Source organism: Misgurnus anguillicaudatus, chromosome 23, assembly GCF_027580225.2.
Source record: "Misgurnus anguillicaudatus chromosome 23, ASM2758022v2, whole genome shotgun sequence".
NCBI classification, from domain to species: domain Eukaryota; kingdom Metazoa; phylum Chordata; class Actinopteri; order Cypriniformes; family Cobitidae; genus Misgurnus; species Misgurnus anguillicaudatus.
The window spans coordinates 2,818,457-2,835,679 of NC_073359.2; the positions used below are offsets into that span (position 1 = coordinate 2,818,457).

Genomic DNA, 17,223 nt, shown 5'->3' on the forward strand with positions numbered 1-17,223 from the left:
TTCCGTTCCAATCTGCAATATTGTTTACAGTTGTGTACAGCTCTACCCAAAGAGAGTTAATGTTTGTTGTAAATAAGGGTGTATTTTTTTCTTTTGCACAATGCTGTGAACAAATTAGAATTGCAAAGAGCATATGCAATAAAAAAAGTGAAACATACATATTCCGTGTCATGTACTCACTTACCTAACAAAATACAGTGATGTGTAACTTTACTGTATTTTTCAAATAGCTGTACAAATAGTATATAGTGCTGTCTTGAGCATTTTCAGGTAGTGTCAACAAGATCTGACTTTTTTGCATTGGAAAACATTTATAGTAGGGGTGTGACGAGACACTTAATCCACGAGACGAGACACGAGATTGGGTTCACAAGAACGAGACGAGACAATATTTTTACACTTTTTAAGAAACCCTTGATGATAAAATAAATGAATAAGAAACTGAAATCATGTTATTTTTTATGTTTTAACTAATCAAGGACTGGCCCTAACAATTATTTTACTAACTGATAATGAAGTAATTTTTTTTTTTTTTTGAGTAATAAAAATAGACCCAAGTGAGCAGTAGCCTTTAAAATGACATAATAACGAAGATGCAATAATAATTGGTTCAAATAAAGTATTAAAACCAAGTTACATTAAACAACATTACATTAACAAACACATTACATTTGTGGTCTATAAATAAAAAGCATTATGTATATATTATAACAAATGCCTGCAGGGGGAGATAGTTGACTCGTCTCGGAGACACTATCTTCACTTTCACTTTAGACGGAGAGAAACGCTTATTTTTAGCCAAACATTGTTTAAATCCATTTGAATATTTAATATATGTCCATTTCTTTACAATAGAAATGAACATGCAGACATTAAATCATGTAAACTCTGTGATGGTTTAATCTGCTGAGACTTCACATCTGACACTGATCAACAGACAAACACAACACGTCTCAGACTTCATACGAGCTCCCAAACGAACATTATTGAAAACCCAAACAAAAAAGCAAATGCAGTAAAAGACAGAATATAATGCATGCACTTTAAGAGGCTTATTACACCAACCACGCTTTAAACGCTTGGAAACGCAAGGCGCGAGGCACTGCCTTTTTAAAAAAAGAGCAGTGCGAGTCGACGCGGATTTTACAGTTTTTCTCAGTCGCTTTGGTACATTTCTTGAATCATACTCACAATTTGCAAAACAGTAAGTGCATTTCTCAAAACAATTCGGACAAATAGCAAAACACCATGGATAACCTGCAAAAGCCACTCTCTTACTTAAAATCCTTAGTTCATCTCTCAAAATTAAATATCTGTGTCAATGAACATGTCAGTGCATCAGAATAACAAGTCATTGTGTCATTGTGTACGGATAAGACAGTCAAATTGTTAGGCACGTTGTCAATATAACAGTTTACTCTGAAGTGATTTTCTGATGTAAACTATCGCTAAAGTTTTGACGACAAGTATTGTAAATTGTAAATTACACCTTAGTGTAAGTTATGTGGGAGTTTGATTGCAAGAGACTGGACAAAATTTACATTTACGCTTTTACTGTTTGTAATGTAATTCATTGACAAACCATGTCATTGCCATACAGAAAGGAAAAGCACTGCATAGCCCAAAGACAAAAAAGTAGAAATGTAAACATTGAACAATATCTTTAGGGAAAATACATGCAGTGCTGTATTACACTGAAGTCTTCCTATACCTCCTGACCCAGCAGGCATGTTTGGCTAAAACAAGGCTAAATTTGGGCTGCCACTAAAGTCTTATAGACATCTAACCATAGCCAAAATATAGACAATGCAAATACTTTTAGATTAAAGAAATCAAACACCTTGAACACCTGTTGGAATATCATACATCTTCAAGTTATTTTGGCAAAAATGGCATGTAACCAAATTCAAGGTTGTTTAGGGTAGAAGTGGATTACTCATAGCTGGACTATATTGGGTCTATAGTTAGCCGTCATTTCAACATCTCAGTTTTTGCTTGCTGGGGACGTTCCTGTCTGTTAGGGAAAGTCAAGATTCACCTGGGAGCAATTAACCAAGTCAGGACAGATTTAGTAAAACTTCTAATAGAAATTTATAAAAATATGTTTGATCGGCACAATTATAAGAACTGTATTATGAGAACTTGTTCAATAATTTTGCATGTAAAGACTTATACTATGAACTAATGCCTAAATGTTGTGGGGGGTGAGACTATTCAACAGAGACCCATTATAATACATTTTGATCAACATGACATAAGCAATCGATAATGTAGGAAAAAGCAGAGAATTGTACATAATCATTTGCATGGATGTACCAAAGCATTTGCAACTTGTTCAAAGAAATGAGAAACTGCTTTTTTGATGTGCACAAATGACACAATGATGTGAGAAATGAACAAGTAGTTTTGAAAATTTCAATTCTGATCCGAGAATTGTACCAAAGCGACTGAGAAAAACTGTAATATTGCTAGGCAACCACCTAGTCAGCTGTCTTGTCAATCAAATATTGAAGCGCGCGCTCTTTTGCTGTTAACTGTCATATTAGCAGAAACTTTAAAAAGATGACGCTTGCTCTGACCTTGTTTGAGGGTGAGAGGTGCACAAACACGCAGGAGAGAGTGAGCGATTGGAGTCCGGTTCTTCAAAGCAACTGTAAACTTCCCTCACCACAACGTAAGGCCCGCATCTCCCCTCATTCGAGTATACAATGGAAAGACACGAATGACGTCGGGCGCTTCTCCGCTCTCAGCGTTCCTTCAAAGGCGCGTGCTGCGGCCGCCGGCAAAAACCGCAAGGCGCTCAGCGCGCAAAAACAGCGCGCAAACGCTCCATGCCCATATAATATCATTTAAAAAAGGCGCCTGCAACTGCCATAAACGCTTTTGGTGTAACTGGCCCCTAAAAGGGTCAAACAGAAAGCTGCATCCTCCGGAGGTCGCATATGCAGGCTGCATCATTAAGGTTTATTTCAGATCATTAACTGAGCATTACATTCGCAAGTCGTGAGCATATTACAACAATTTGCGATTAACTAAATTATTAGTAAACTTTATAATTGTTAGTAGTCTTTAATAAGACAGTCTTTATGAAGTAAAAGCAGTTTAAAAATGCGACCTCCGAAGGATGCAGTCTTTTATTTGAGAAACGGCCAGAATTTCACCTACACAAGAAATCTCGCGAGACACACTTAATCTCGCGATACATATTTAATCTCGCGAGATCTCGTCACACGAGATCTCGTCACACCCCTAATTTATAGAGAAAACTGTCATAATGAAAACATGGTTAAGCCATTTGACTATCTTGTTCATAAACAATGGTGTCAGGACTTTTCATTTTGATGACACTGACACTTACATTGACATGAATACTTGCTTTTGTGGAATGACCTATCAATTTTGAGCAAGTGACACGCTTTTGCAGGTTATCAACTAGGTTTTGCAGTTTGAAGTAATTGTTTTGAGAACTGCATTAACTGTTGTGCAAATGTAAATAGTGATGTGAGAAATGCACCAAAGCAAAACTGTAAACTCCCTTTGGGTAGAGCCAGTGGTGTAGTCTACGTGATACGCAGGACTACGCCGTATACCCACTAGAAATTGTCAAGGATTTCCGTATACCCACTAAAAATAGCGTGAGGATGCGTAACAGCATGGTCATTTCAAACTTTTAGTCATAATTTAGATGTGAAGCACTAACCATTTTCATGCTACACTTGCTACTTTAGCGGGTTTAAATGGATATACATAAGCTATATATTTGATGACTTCCTGCCGAACTGCGCGATCCGATCGGCGTATGAAATCAAATTACTAGCGGCGCTAGAGTGACTGGGGCGCAGACTGATGTGGCGCCACAAGAACCCACAAGCGATTTACAACAAAGTAGCGCGAGAGCAATTCCAGTTATCACATGGAGAAATCTGCTTTGAATCGCTCTCGCTGTACTTTGACATCACCAAGACAGGGCCGCCCCCTTGGGGCGTCCGTGCGCCCAAATTATTATTTTTTAATATATGTATATAAACATTTATCTATAAATATTTATATATTTTATAATATAAATATTTTGCACAAGAAAACAACAGTTATTAATGAATTATTAGAAGCATAGTATCTCGGAAGATCGTGCTTGTTAAATAGCTCTGTGGCTATACTGCACTGAAGCGGCAGTTTAAAATATAAACCCAGAATTCAGCGAACGTCAAGAACAAGAAAACGGAAACAACAATCAGACAGAGACGCGGAATAATGTTACATAGACCATGTTTAAATTTCAATGTTTCTGCACAGAAAAACCAACTTGTTCACTTTGTTTGGTATTAATAAGCTGCGCATTGGAGTGCTGGCCGCGGTGCTGAAGACGCGCTCGGACGGAGTACTGGTGGCAGCACAGATATTTACGTGCAACCTATTGGAAACTATTATTCGTTATTATATAATTATTATTCGTTATTTTACTTTATTACTTCCACTTAAGAAGAGTTCTGCACTTTTTATTTCAATTTTTCTCTTAATATAAATACTATTTTGTACTTAAATCTATAATTTCATTATTTTACCAACCCAACTAACTCATCTGCGCTTTCCGATAGGTTGCACGTAAGGGGAAAAGTATAGCTTTCTTCCCCTTGAGAAGAGTTCTGCACTATTAAACTTTAAAAAAATATCTCTTTACAAAAAAACCTTTTCTTCTATTTAAAAGCTGTAATTTCGTTATTTTACTAACCCATCTAATGACTCCTCCGCTTTCCAATAGATTGCACGTAGATATCTGTGTGTATATGTGCCATCACGCATCTTCAGCACTGCGGGGAGCAGCCAGCACTCCAATGTGCAGCTTATTAATACCAGACAAAGTTGGTATTTCTGTCCAGAAACATTGAAATTTATACATGGTCCGTGTAACGTAATTTAAATCCCGCGTCTTGGCCTTATTGTTTTTTTCTTGTTCTTGACGTTCGCTGAATTCTGGGTTTATATTTTAAACTGCCGCTTCGGTGCAGTATAGCCACAAAGCTATGTAACAATGAGCACAATCTGCCGAGACACTACAACATGCTACTAATAATTCATTAATAACAGCTGCTTTCTTGTACACAATTAAATATTTTAAGTTAAGTGTGCAGTGTTAAAACATGTAAAAAAGACAAGATTTTAACAATGTCAAGATCAAATGCCTGAGTAACAGGGTATTGTGTGTATGTGTTCTTGTGCGTGTGTGTTTCCAAAATATTTTCAAAATAAAGAAAAACAAGACAAATCTGTGCAGTTTGTTTCTGTGTAAGTTTATGAACAAAATGATTGGGACACAATTGTGATTCTGTGATTCTAAAGGGCAGCAGGTGAAATCTTGCCTAGGGCAGCCAATTGGCCAGGGCCGGCCCTGCACCAAGAGGTCTGCTTAGTGCCAAATGAAGTCGAACCTACAGTGTAGCTGCTCACGCGGCACTATAAACAAACAGTCCGTGGAGAAGTGAACGAGAGTTAACAACGCACATGTGAGTAAACAACATTTAAATCATCAGTCCAGTTTAATACTTTATCTGGAGGTAAGGGTTCAAGTGCAATAAAATAAGCCTGTTTATGTCCTGATGGTTTCAGCATGCTTGTGCTTCACAGTGTTAAACTTCCCTTCTCTGTGTTCATTTATATATCTTCGTTCAGGATGTATATGATCTTAAACTTCTGTGAGGAAATTCATGTCTGCGTTGATGTTCAGTTCAGACTTGCAAATTAAATATCATTTTCTTCACTTGGTTTTGGTGTCTAATATTAGGCTACATGATGGTCTTGTAATAATAATTAAGTAAAAGCCTATTTTCATTTTTAGACAATGCTTGTATTTTATGCAAAAAATAAGCTTTTTATATCAATGACTATGCAAATTTAATTATTAGAATGTGTATTAATTAAAAACATTTACACCATTAAATTACACATGGTAATGTTATCAATAGTTATGCAAGTGTTAGCCACGGATTGAAGATTGTAAACAGTTTATTTAATTTTAATTAACAGTTGAGTAAGTTTTGGCCCCGAGTTAGATGTTGATTAACTAAACCAGTCTAAAAATCAGTCCAGTTTCCCCAGCTGTAAACCCATTGGCTGTTAAACTCTTTTTTTTTCTTATAATAAACTGACATGTTGATGACACATTCAGTTTATGTGTTTATGAGTACACTTTCAGAATGCTCTGTTACATGAAGATCCATACTGTATGCATCTGTGAGTGTGGTGGTGCGTTGCGCTGGGACGAGTTAGCATAAGGGTGAGAGGGGAAAAATCAGAGTATACTCACTACAAAAATCTAGACTACACCACTGGGTAGAGCTGTGAACAACTGAAAACAATATTGCACATTGGAACTGAAAATACAACATACATAGTACTGTAATCATTCGTGCAACTACCAGACTTTACTCTCTGTCTGGCCACATAAATTCAGAAATTGTTCAATTTAGGAGACATTTTCAAGGGAAAAAAGATAAAAAAAAGATTTTGACAACTAGTTCAACATTTTTGTATCTAATGACTCAAGCAATGAAATGAGAACATTTAGTTTTATATGGAATGACTATTCAGCATTCAGAAGTATAGTTAATTTTGACTGACATGACATAAGCAAATTATAATTTTATAAAACAGCAGAGAATTGTATGAAAGTCATTGATGCATGTCCAAAAGCAGTTGCAATTTGTTCGAAAGAATGAGAAACTGCTACTATTTCACGAGTTCACACTTACATATAATTTGAAGGGTAAAGTTTAATGCATATTTGGCGTGCTGTCCGGAGGGAGGGCTCCGAGCTCGGAGTTCGGCCCGAACCCAGAGTACTCCCCCCAAAGTTCAAGAGCAGAGAACAGCTGACACTAAGGACCCCCCAAATGAGTGCAGAGTTTGGCGGGCTGGCATCTCGAGAAGGTGCCTGGATGCTTGACCGGGGAGGCCCGTAATAGTATCTCTCCGTCTGAGCTGACGGCCCCTGTTGGTCTGTGAATGGGGAGCGATTGTAGGGAGGAAAAATTGAGTGCTTGCCCACGAGATTTTCTCACACTGCATCGCTGGATGAAAGAGAAAATGTAAGTGATCTACCGGGAAAGTTCTCACTCTTTCTGCTATGGGACCAGTGCTTGCTGGACAGAAAGAGGAAACTGGAAAGTAGGTGCTTGCCCAGGAGATTTTCTCGCACTGCATCACTGGATGAAGGAGAAAATATAAGTGCTCTACCGGAAAAGTTCTTACTCCGTCCGCTGTGAGACCAATGCTAGCTGGATGGAAGGAAAAACTGAAAAATGAGTGCTTGCCCAGGAGGTTTTCTCACACTGCATCGCTGGATGAAAGAGAAAACTTAAGTGCTCTACTGGGGAAGAGCTCACTCCGTCCGCTGTGAGACCAATGCTCGCTGGACGGAAGGAAAATGGAAAAATTAGTGCTTGCCCAGGAGGTTTTCTCACCCTGCATCACTGGATGAAAGAGAAAACGTAAGTGCTCTACTGGGGAAGACCTCATTCCGTCCGCTGTGAGACCAATGCTCGCTGGACGTAAAGGAAACAGAAAAGGAAAACGAGTGCTTGTCCGGGAGATTTTCTCACACTGCATCGTTGGATGAAAGAGAAAATGTAAGTGCTCTACCAGAAAAGTTCTCGCTCCATCTGCTGTGAGACCAGTGCTCGCTAGACGGAAAGGAAACAGGAAAATGAGCGCTTGCCCGGGAGATTTTCTCACACTGCATCGCTGGATGAAAGAGAAAAACGTAAGTACTCTACCGGGAAAGTTCTCACTCCGTCCGCTGTGAGACCAATGCTCGCTGGACGGAAAAGAAACAGATAGAAAAATGAGTCCTTGCCCAGGGGATTTTCTCATACTGCATCACTGGATGAAGGAGAAAACATAGGTGTTCCACTGGGAAAGTTCTCACTCCGTCCACTGAGAGACCAATGTTCGCTGGACGGAAAGAGAAAACAGGAAAGAGGAGTTTAATTATGTTAAGGTAGGAGATAAACGAGGTGATTTCAAGAAGAGAAAAATCAGGGAAAGGCAAGTTATGAGAGACATGGAAAGGCAGTAACGTAGGATTGAAGGGTTCTGGGAGATACTGCTTGGAGGATAGTGTCGAGTGATGCGTCAAGCAGGGGTTTTAACGGGTGGGTTATGGGAATATTAGTTCTGAAGAAAGAAAAAATTGGAAAGGTGAAACGTGGCAGAGACAATGACGATGAACATACGTCGTGTCTGCGTGGAAACTTTCCACCCTTTCACGGATACGTGAAATCTTTCCACCCTTTCACAACTGTGTGAAGACTCTCCACCCTTTTACAACTGCACAGAGACTCTCCACCCTTTCACAACTGTGCAGAGACCCTCCACTCCTTCACGGCTGCGTGGAGACTCTCCACTCCTTCACGGCTGCGTGGAGACTCTCCACTCCTTCACCGCTGCGCGAAGACTCTCCACTCCTTCACCGCTGCGCGGAGACTCTCCACCCCTCACGACTGTGTGGAGACTACTTTTTCCGATCAGCGAGGAAACTTCCTGCTGGCACACTGAGTGTAAACTTTCCCCTTCCTGGGGTGCTGCGAGAATCTGTGCACGGATGATTTGGGACCCTGGTGGTGGTTCCATGATAAGGGCATTGGATGGCACGGGCATCTGTGTTGCTGTGAAGAGAGAGTATTGTTTAGTTTGAGATGAAGAGCTGGGAAGGTTATAAACCGGGGCTGTGAATGTCGGTGGTGGCCTTGCACTTTGAGTAGGCTCTGTGGAAAGTAAGTTAGTTGGAGGGAAATCAGGAAATGAGAGATGGAGTGGAGTGTACACTTGCGATGTGCACGGGGGTACTCTCGCGCTTGCTTGCACCACTGGAGCTGCGGGCCACTGGATGTGGGCGGGTTTATCACTTGTTGGATAGAACTGTTGGAAAGTTTGCGCCTGTGCTGCTAGCTGATTTTGTCTCAGGTTGGCATCTGCAACAGGCGCTGGAGTATGGAAGCATATGGGTAGCAAAATTCAATTTAGAATGTAATATGCAATATGACAATGCAATATGTAAAATTACAATGCATTTCTGTATTTAAGTTTACATTTTCCATGCATGTATGTGCAATCCTTGGTGCAAAATAGAAATGAAAATGTAATACTTTAATTTACATTTTCCATTTTCTACAGCCCTGTTTTAAATACATATTTTAATGCTTTAGAAGCCGCAAAACCAAAATGGAAATGCACTACCCGAACCGATACAACGTGATTCACATTGTCAAGCAAAAACTGTAGCAAAATTATAATTTAAATGTAAATTTCCCTAAATGCATTTACATTTACGGATGGGAAACTTGGGATTGCATTTTCATTTACACAGCGTGCAATGGACGCAGCAAAACCAAATTGGAAATGTATTAGCTGGTTTGATAAGATGTGCTTTACATAGTCAAGCAAAAACTGTAGCAAAATGATCGTTTAAATGAAATTTTCCCTAAATGCATTTACATTTACGGGTGGGAAACTTGGGATTGCATTTTCATTTACATAGCGCGCAACAGATGTAGCAAAATTCAATTGAAAATGCATTCCGAGTTGACCACGCCCCCGCCATGTGAATCACTGCGTCAAGGCGGGGCAAACAACTCCCATTGCCTGGCCTCTCACGTGGGAAACATGGCGGCAGCGGGGCTGATTGAGAGTGTTATTCGCTGACCGAAGCATAAACAGAGAAATATTAGTATTTATGGAGATTATTACGTGTCTGGTGACAGAACTACAGCGTTGTTTGATCCTCTCACCGAATTGTCTGCATTATCAGACGCTGACATCTGTTTGGTAGTTCACTTTCCACTGTCCTGTGGCTGCCTTTCGTGCCTTCGCATTCAAGTAGCGTGGCAATCGGGATAGTCGGGACTTTTCCCGGTGGACTGGCAGTGTTTTGAGGCTGCGAACGCCGGTCTGATAGTAGTTATACATTGCGAGTTAGCAACACAATCTGGCAGCCTGATGTGCGGCCGATTCCCGCTGGTCAAACTCTGCAGCCTTTTTGCTCAACACAGTATATGAAAAAAAAAATGCTTAACCCGTTCGGCAGGTCCATAGGATTTACAAAAATACGGGGATCAGTGAGCGACCCCTCAACAAATGGCATTGCCTGTTGGCCTTTGATGTGTTTATTGCAGTATGTGTGCGGTTAGATTTGTCAAGCAGCCGCTTTGTGCTTTCACAATCCGTTTGCGCGCTGCAGCTGCTGACCGCTGCTTTTGACTATAAAAAATATCGTGTGATTGACAAAAGCGCAAAAACAATATAACAAATCATCTTTTTTTTCACAAAACAATATACTTTAGATATTATTTGATAGACTAGTAAGTGTGGATTAATGATGTTTAAAATAGCCTGGTGGTCAGGAAATTAATGGATCAAATCAGCAGATTTGCAAAATTTTATTTATCGCCACATATCATAAATAAAAATTAGCAGTGTAACTTTGAAGTATACCACATTATATTTCCTACGTATATATAATTTCCACATTATAGACGAGAGTATTCAACGGCAATAAACGTCTCATATGGCAATAAATATTTTCACAACATTATTATTTCTAAAACGTTGACAAAATTATTTTCAAAGGAACTGTATTCTTACAGTTATTCAAATATGCACACATTATTCCGCTTTTGACTTGAATATTGACTTAACATAACAGCATCATTAAATTAATAAACAGAGAAGGAAGCAGGATTGATGTAAATTGTATTATTATAAAACAGCAATATTACTGAAATAAACCCTTGAGGTCAAACACGCTTAAAACCACACTAACAGGTCAAAATAAACAATAACAGTGGAAAAACATTATTATCTCTCAACACTTTATATGACAAACAATATATTTAAAGGAAATATTCTTACAGTATTCAAATATGCACACATAATTCCATTTATTACTTCCTGTTTATGAGCATGTTTGTCTGCGCTCTGTTAGGTGCGCATCCCTGTCTTCCAAACAGGTATCATATTGTATAGTTCCTTAAAATAAGCCATGATTTTATTATTGTAAATTTTTTTTTTTGCAGATTGATTACGGTTTGTATTACTCTAGTTTTATTTTTTTTGACCACCGAGGGCCTACAGATGTTTCTTCCGCGAACATTTCATCAGTGCAAATAAACCCTGACTGTTACATGTATGTATTTATACGTTGAAAACATTGTTCAAATATTTTTTAATTATTTTAAAATACAGAAAACGGCGTTAAAACCCCTCACAGAGTGAAAAAAAGTAGACAGACTGAACTTGGACATAAATACCTTCTAAGTTTGAAATGTTTTGTGAAGAAGAAGAACCATTATCTGTTCCGGTAAAATTCTGTTCTTTAACAATAATGCATGGATTTTCATTTAACAAGAATAACCATGGTTTTACTAGGTTTAACTATGGTTGTAGAAAATCTGTAGTAAACATGTTTTTTTTATTTTGATTTAAGGTAAAACAGTTCATTTTGGTAGGGGTCATAAATTGTTTTACTGTTTGCTGCATGTTAAACGACCATCTCCACCACAATTAAACGTAATTTTACTTCATATGTTTTGTCTGCTTCTCTAAAATGAATTTCATTTCATTTAATTTGTTTCTTAATTTTAATCTATGTTTTGTTAATAACTTTTGTGGACATAAATAAATAAGAACATTAAAAAGTATTGAATAAGATAAGACGACGTCACTGGCCACAGGTCAGAATATAGCCTACCCTTCACTACACTTCTGCTATGAAAGAGTATAAAAGTACATAAGTTAAATGTATGTTTGGTCTGATCGGGTCAATATGCTGATGTCCGGGTGTGCAAGACTAGTCGATCTGCAATAATTATTCGAAAAGAAAAAAATCTATTCAAATGTTTTACGTGTCACTGCAGGTTTAATAATATTGAATGGTCATTTAATGCGTTATCACTTCATCTGTGTTATTTTATGTAAAGTAGTATACCTGAAAATTGTTTTGTATTTATTTCAAATTGTTTTGGCCATTCGGTTCGCAGTAACCTATTTCGAGATTTAACGCCGCAGGGTTTTCTGATTTCACTTGCTCGCGTGTTATTTAGTTGTGCTCCGCATCATGAGATATTAGCCGCTTTTTACCGATAAAACAGAAGAGCTAACCGAGACAGACATGGAGAATGCAACGAAACTTAGAAACAATTGTTATATGCGGTGCTCTTATGAACCAGACTGCTGGAGATGCAAACAGTAAAACAAGCAATAACTCCGTCTTAGATCCTTATGAACATTTATCATAGTTTTACTAAAGCCAAAATCATAGTTACAACAAGATGGTTTCGAAAAACCAACCACCCAACGCTTAAAAAACCTTAAACCTTACTGTAGTAAAACCATGGTTATTCTTGTTAGATGATAATCCATTATTGCATAATTGTTTAAGACTTTTCACCGGAACAGATAATGTTTATTCTTCTTCTACAAAAACATGTCAAACTAAAAAAAGAAGTAGTCTGTTATAGCCTATATACCTTTTATGATTTGCTACGTGTGAGGTTATAACATCATTATCTGTATTTTAAAATCATAAAAAAATGAACAATGTTTTCAATGTAAAAATACATTCACATACAGTCAGTGTTTATTTGAACTGTGATGAAATGTTCGCGGTAGAAACATCCGTAAAGTTAGGATATTTGAATTCGAAGGCAGCCACAGTCCAATGTGAACTAGCGTCTGATAATGCAGACAATTCGGTGAGAGGATCAAACAACGCTGTAGTTCTGTCACCAGACACGTAATAATCTCCATAAATACTAATATTTCTCTGTTTATGCTTCGGTCAGCGAATAACACTCTCAATCAGCCCTGCTGCCGCCATGTTTCCTACGTGAGAGGCCAGGCAATGGGAGTTGTTTGCCCCGCCTTGACGCAGTGATTCACATGGCGGGGGCTTGGTCAACTCGGAATGCATTTTCAATTGAATTTTGCTACATCCGTTGCGCGCTATGTAAATGAAAATGCAATCCCAAGTTTCCCACCCGTAAATGTAAATGCATTTAGGGAAAATTTCATTTAAACGATCATTTTGCTACAGTTTTTGCTTGACTATGTAAAGCACATCTTATCAAACCAGCTAATACATTTCCAATTTAATTTTGCTACATCCATTGCACGCTGTGCAAATGAAAACGCAATCCCAAGTCTCCCATCCGTAAATGCAAATGCATTTAGGGAAATTTACATTTAAATTATAATTTTGCTACAGTTTTTGCTTGACAATGTGAATCACATTATATCAGTTCGGGTAATACATTTCCATTTTAATTTTGCAACTTCTAAAGCATTAAAATATGTATTTAAAACAGGGCTGTAGAAAATGGAAAATGTAAATTAAAGTATTACATTTTCATTTCTATTTTGCACCAAGGACTGCACACACATGCATGGAAAATGCAAACCCAAATACAGAAATGCATTGTCATTCCACATATTGCATTGTCATATTGCATATTACATTCTAAATTGAATTTTGCTACCCATATGCTTCCATACTGGAGGCCACTGGAAAGGAAGAGTGTTATTAACAGCAGGAGCATTAGAGATAGAAGCTGTGGGGAGGCCGATGGGCCCGGCTGCATATGGCGCTGCGGCCACAGAAGCCGCAGTGCGGAGCTGAGCTGCTTAGGGAAATGGGAGTGGTCCTGCTCCGGATAAATCTGGAGCGCGGCCGAGGCTTGCTGAAGGCCTGTTGCTGCGACTCGCCAGGCGGAGTGAGCCAGATCTCGTGCGGGACGATGATGGTGGTGTCCGCGCTTTGCGGGCTCCGCTCTGCCTTTGGGCTGCCTTGGGAGCTAGAGGGTGCTTAGGAGAGAGATTAGACAATTGTAAAGAGACATAAAGATCATACAACTCTGCTTTATTTAGCTTTCGCGGACCCTGTACGTCTGAGTTACCCATAGCTTTCCTTAATCCTGTTACGGTCCACTTCCTGATAGGTGGGACTGTTGGGACAGCCGAGCGGAAGGAGGAGGCTGGGGAGAAGGATGGGGGTCTTGCCGGTGTTGGTGAAGACTGGCCTCGGCGTCTTGGCGAGCGTGAGTCTGTTTGAGTAGGCGTGCGGCTGCGTGTAGAAGCCTGGGGCTCGATTCTGATGACCGGTGTCGGATGGATGTTACTGGCTGAGTGCGGCGATGAATCGCTGGGGACATCGCTTTCCTCGCTTGATGATGAGCTGTTGTGTTGAGACATGGTTTAAGCAAACAACCGACGAGCCAAGATGCTGCAAACTGTCAATGCTGCGAACTGACAACATAATGAGGTAAGACTGCTGAGTCTATTTGTACCCTCTTAGGTTGATTGCTGAGTGCTTCCACCTGTGTTTGATTATCTGAGAGTGCTTCCACCTGTGTTTGATTATCTGAACGTGCTCCTCCCGAACCTTGTTAATAAAACATCATGATGTGCACAAATGACTAAATGTTGTGGAGGTTGAACTAACTGTTGTGCAAATGTAAATAGTGATGTTGTCACAATGAAGGGTTCGGAGTCAATAGCAAGTTAACAATGTTTATTTAAAAAAAAGAGATAGATGCAGAGCAAAGTCAATGTTTCTAGAACCACACACGGCAACGCCCTCGACTCACTCTGGATGTAATCACTACTGTCGGTATGAAGCACACACGACAGTAGGAGAGAGTGAGTCGACACTATAGAAAAATAGTCCAGTTCAGATCTTGAAGAGAGAGAGCCACCCACGTTCACCGTTGTTGACACCAGCACAATCACCTCACGCGACAGAGGGCATGAAACACGCACGACTGAAGGTGGATGAAAGGCGGAGATGGAAGATGTTAAATCCAATGTTCAAAGACTGGAGGTAATCCACTGCGGATGCAGATGTAGCTGACGCAACCCGGAAGTGGCTGGTGTACCGCCTGAATACGAAGCAAACCAGCTGTTCCGAGAAACAATCAGAGTCAATAGAGTTCATATAATCCACAATGTGTGATACCTGGATATACCACTCACGGAATGGAGACAGCAGGAGTAACCCGAAAGCAACTGGTGTACCGCCTGAATACGAAGCGAACCAGCTGTTTCCGGGCAAACAAACAGAGTCAATGAGGATGGCAAATATAATCCACAGGCGAGAGGATCCCGGGTGAAGACGAGCCTCTGGACCCCGAAAGCCAAACCTGGAGTAACTAGAGAGAATACACAGAAACATCCGACAAGACAAGGCTGGGTAGCAAGACTGTGACCAAAACAATGAGCGCGCAACGAGAGACAGGACAGCGTGGAATATATAAAGGAAAAGGTAAACAAGACACCACCGGTGAACAATTGCCGAAACGAGCGGGATTTAGTGAACACATGAGGAACCGTCACCACAGGTAAATAAACAAACACATACCCCACACACCACCATCGATCACCCAGAAGTCATGACAGATGTGAGAAATGCACCAAACCAACTGAGAAAAACTGTATTACATCAATTGACAGTCAGGTGAAACTAGAACTTGACTAACAAAGGAGGAGTTTCACACATCTCAGATGACCAATCAAACAGTAGATTTAGTTACCTGACAGGTGCTGTCAATGACTGAATGCTACCCAACATGTATGTAAAGAGCTTGACCATGCAGGACCAATACAATTTCTGAACATGGAGGCACCTGGCCAAGTTACTGCTTGAGGAAGAGGAGTAGGAGGAAGGGGAAGAAGAAGAGGAGGTGTAAGAGTGCGTGGTGGTGGAATAGGGGGAAGAGGACGAGAAGCACGAAGACACCATGCTGTCCCGGATAAAATTCGGGCCACAATTGTTGACCATGTCATCAACCATGGCCTCACAATGGCAGAGGCAGGTCGCCGAGTGCAGCCTAATGTGCCTCGCTCTACAGTCTCCTCCATCCTCCAAACCTTCCGCAGGGAAAATAGGTATGTAGTCAGTCAATGATGGAATGGTATAGGACAGGACATAGAGCAAGAATTGTGTGTGTGTGTGTGTGTGTGTGTGTGTGTAACTGGTAATTATCAAGTTGTGGGGACCAATTGTCCACACAAACATAGGAAAAACAGTGTTTTTGTGACCTTGTGGGGACATTTTTATGTCCCAATGAGGAAACAAGCTTATAAATCAAACAGGGATTGGGGTAGGTTAGGGAAATAGAATATACAGTTTGTATGGTATAAAATGCATTACGTCTATGGAATGTCCCCACAAAACATGGAAACCAGAATGTGTGTGTGTGTGTGTGTGTGTGTGTGTGTGTGTGTGTGTGTGTGTCCACAAAGATAGGAATACCAGTATTTTTGTGACCTTGTGGGGTGATTTTGAGGTCCCCATGAGGTAACAAGCTTATAAATCAAACAGAATGATGTTTATTGAAGATGTGAAGTAGCAGTAAAGTTTCTGTGATGGTTGGGGTTTGGGGAAAGGAATAGAATATACAGTTTGTACAGTAAAAAAAACATTACGTCTATGTAATTTCCCCACAAAACATGGAAACCAGAATGTGTGTGTGTATGTGATAGGCCTACAGTAATTTCTAACTTCAAAGGGATGTTATGATACTAAAAATGGAATAGTTTATTTTCTACAGTATTGATGATACAGTTTACAGTAGTATTCCAGTCACTGTGCATTGATGCATTAGAATTGTGGTAAAGTTACTACAACAATACGATTACATAGGTAACTCATTCTGTAAGGAATACTTATGGTATACATTTAGAATGAAGTTTTGTACTTTGAATTCTATGTCTAGGATTGGACGACAACCTTGCATGGGTGGCAGAAGAAAACTTCTTATTGACCAACAAGAACAAGAGATCTGTAACATGTTGATGGCAAATAATGCCATTACATTGAGACAGTTCCGTGCTGCAATCATTCAAGACAATGCCATATTCCAAAATGTTAACTCTATAAGCATCTCCACAATAGACCGGATATTGAAGAAGCATCAATTGACAATGAAGCAAATTTACAGGGTACCATTTGAGAGGAACTCTGATAAAGTCAAAGAGCTGCGGTACCTGTATGTACAAGTAAGTCAGTTACTGGTTTTACATCATTATAACCTTTTTACAGTTAAGCAGTGGTTCCCAAACTTTTTTGGCTTTAGTACCCACTTAACTCTTTCCCCGCCATTGACGAGTTATATCGTCAATGTGCAATACCGGAAGTATTGCCCTAGGGCAAACAGCTGTATGTACGTGTATGTTTTA

General features: G+C 39.7%; 1 protein-coding gene across 2 annotated transcripts in view; it reads left to right on the plus strand.

Annotated features, from left to right (window-relative positions):
* The window catches only part of LOC129434835 (uncharacterized), a 38,419-nt gene that overhangs the window by 18,936 nt on the left and 2,260 nt on the right, over window positions 1-17,223 (plus strand). The window contains exons 3-4 of one of the 2 annotated variants that reach the window (XR_012365784.1): window positions 5,338-5,501; window positions 16,761-17,043. The gene's annotated coding sequence lies outside the window, so the exon portion shown is untranslated. Of the gene's footprint in view, window positions 1-5,337; window positions 6,347-16,760; window positions 17,044-17,223 lie in introns of those variants that run through there. The other variant, XR_012365783.1, reaches the window with a different exon arrangement.